Source organism: Eulemur rufifrons, chromosome 17 (genome assembly GCF_041146395.1).
Source record: "Eulemur rufifrons isolate Redbay chromosome 17, OSU_ERuf_1, whole genome shotgun sequence".
NCBI lineage: Eukaryota > Metazoa > Chordata > Mammalia > Primates > Lemuridae > Eulemur > Eulemur rufifrons.
In genome coordinates, this window is record NC_090999.1 from 34158681 (window position 1) to 34162219 (window position 3539).

The window sequence follows — 3539 nt, forward strand, 5'->3', positions numbered from 1 at the left end:
CACCATATAAACTTATTACTTCATTCAATCCTGATAGGACTCTATGAAGTGGATTACTTTCATTCCCATTTTTGCAGACTACTAAGAAACTAAGGTTTGGAAAGTTTTGTTCATTCATTCATTTGACAAATATTTATTCAATTCAGTATGCCAGATGTATATAATGGTGAACAAAGCAGACAAAAATCCCTCCCCTGAGGGAGGTCAAACTCCAGGTGAAACTAAGTTGACACCAACACAGTAAGTAGCCTTCCTTTCAGATACAGCACTGTTTTTGAATCCAGGTCTTTTATTAAACCTCAGCTACATACCTTCTAGTAAGTGGCTGATACTCTTTAATAATAACAGTGGTTTTGAGGATCCAGCAGAGTGCAGACCTATGACCCAGTGGATGGAAGTTCTCAGGACAGCTCAGTAGCTGCGGGATCACTCCCCAGGCATGTGACCTCAGCAGACAGCCCTTTCTGCAGTTGGCTGTCCTGATCTGAGACAGTGTAGATGACAGTATCTGCTCTGTGCATGGACAAGCTGCTGTAAAGATACACAGAAAAAAACACAATAAAGGTGAAAGTGCTTATAAAATCATATGCATACATTCCTGTAACACTTGACACATTATATGAATAGTTTTCAAGTAAAATATAAATAATAGTTATTTTTTAAAATAATGACCCACTCAGCAATAGTGAAATTTCCAGCAATCTCAGAAAATGTGGAGTGGTGTTCTGGGTGGTTGAGTTAGTTTTAAGGTTGTTGATTTAAAGAGAAGTGTTATTTAGCTGCCCTGAGAAATATTTAGTCACAGCCGGCAGCAGAGGGGCCCAGACAAACAGATCCAGGCACAGTAAGAGCCTCTGAGAAGAGCTGACATCATATCCGGGGAAATCAGTGGGGCTTCTCTCATTCATTCATTCATGGAATGACTATTTACTGGTTGCCTACCATGTCTGTTTTGTTCATTGCTGTATCCTGTGTTCAGAACAAACTTGCTGTCCTGAAAAGGTTTACGTTCTAATAAGGGGAGATGTGTTTATCTTAGGTAGTAAGTGCAACAAAGAAAAGTGAGACTGGGGGATGGATGGGGGATGGGAAGGAGGGAGAGTGTAGTAGTCAGGATAATTAATGCCAGCTGCCTCAACAAACAAAACCTGCAATTTTAGTGGCTTAGCCCGACAAAGGATTTCTCTCTCACAAAGTGCGATTGGGGTCGGTGACTCAGGGACCCAGGCTCCCTCTTCTTACTTCCAGGTTCTCCAGGGCAGGAGAAGAAAGGAGGGCTGGAGACGGCAGGCTCATTCTGGCTGAATGAAGTAAAGAGACGGCAGGCCGCGGTGGATCTCTGGGGGAGGAGAGTTCCAGGGAAAGACAACAGCAATGGCAAAAACCTGAGGCAGAAATGTGCTAGGCTTGTTCCAGAAATAGCAAAGAAACCACTGTGACTTTTCTTGGTGGAAGAGAGGGTTGGAAAGACAGTCAAAGGCCAGGCTACCTAAGGCCTCTCAGACCAAGGGAAGAAGTGAGAATATACAGTTGTTTGGGGCCATTTAATGTCCCCCTAAAGACTTTTCTTTACAGAAGCATTAGGAAATAGAAATTGTTGATGGTTATAATGACTGTGTAATCTAAATTATGAATACTATGCTCCATTTTCTAGAGAAATCTTTTAAAAATGTATTACTATATCTATTTTCCTGAGTGAATGGTTATAAGTTTTTAATACTTGAACACATTTTCTACATATCCAAGACCCTCCAGAGGTAGGGTTTTTTTCCCGCCACTAGAGGCCACAGGGCCAAGCACCATGATGGCCTGTGCCCATCATTCTGGAAGCCTGATGTCTGGCAAGCACAAAGGCCTCCCATGGGACTCTGGCAAGCCGAGCACCTACAGATGCCCATGTGCACCTGTGCTACCAACAACCTCAGACACCAAACAGTTCCTCAACCGCTGCTTCTACAGAGTGGCTCAACCAGTCTGTAAAAACTACCACTTGAAACTCCTGGAATTTTCATTCCTGAAATAAGCCTGAAGTTACTATAATTAACTCTTTAATCTAAAAGAAACTACCAAATGAATAGAAGGGGTGAAACTAAATGTATTTATCTTAAATATTCTAGGTTAGCTTCTCATGAGTTAATAAGTAAAATAAGTTGTATTCTAGATGTTTAATGTTTACTTCATGTTTCTGACCACATAAAATGTTGGTATTGAAACACAATGACCTCTACTTACTGTGAGAATGGTCATAACCCAGAATTTTCAGCTAAAAATGTTGTAATTTAGAATTTGCTTACTGAATTGAATTAAGGTCTTGTATTAGAATAAACACTGTGGGAGTAATTCTGGTATACTGGGTTGGTGGTTTTGTGCAGGATGCTTAGAAAACCACAGCCCTTACAATAATTGTATACTCTTCTGGCCTGTTTCCCAGATTTGCTTGAAAAGGGTCAGAGGACAGGCTGAAATTAATGACATATGAATGCTGAACTCCAATTAGAACTGTCTTCAAAGGAATAATTAGGCTAGACTTAAAAAGAGGGGATTATGAAAAGAAAAAGCTTTGGGCAAATTATATACTGAAGGAAAAACAGATATGAAACAAGGCAGCTATGGAATATTGGAGTTGATCAATATTTTGGGAAGTGATTTTTGATCTACTTATCTTAAAAATGATATAAATATAGTGAAACATAGAGATGACTATAGAGCAATGGTCCCTGACCCCAGACTAGGAGCAGGAATGTGATACATTGGGCCCCTTTGCGGTGTATCCACCCTGTAGTTGTGATTTTAGAACCCTTAATTTCTTTATGAAAGAGCCCTGGGATTTTGCTTTCCCAAATAACAATAACAGCAGCAATAGTAGCAGCAAACAAACTGTGCTCACCATGTACGCTGTCTGCCATATAATAAGGTTTCACTTTCCTCATCTGTAAAATATAGATTACATTATTATGGAATCCCCACAACCACATGGAAGTGACTTGCTCCAGGTCATACAGTTAGATTTTGTTGGAAATTCTCTAGCTCCTCTTTGCCAAAAAGCTCCAGGGAGTAGCGGAGAGAAGGGAGTTGCTCCATCAATGAACAGGCCCCCAATGAACAGCCCCCCCCCTCCCCCCCGCAAAGGCATCCTGTCCTCAGCGCAATCGCTAATACGCATGGCAAAATCCTATATTACATGCCTGCTTGAGCCATTCTAGGAGCATTCACTGAACGCTCAGAGCGAGAACGTTTATTAGGCATGCAAATACCATACTTGCTTTCTAGAAAACTTTTTTTTACTTAAAAACCCAAAAAATTCTCAGAAATTCACTTCTGAATAGAAACCCCCTCTTTTACCCGCAGCGCTCTTTCCCTGGCGCCTCACTTCGCAGCACTAGCCACGAGGGGGCAGTGGCGGCTGCGGAGCCAGAGCGGCAGGCTCGGCGGCTCGGCCATCGCTTGCTCTCGTCTGGCACGCGGCTCTCGGCCGTGGATTAGTGCAGCTGGGGACGTGGGAGGCCGCGGGCCCCGCCCCCGGCCGGCGGCGGCGGCGA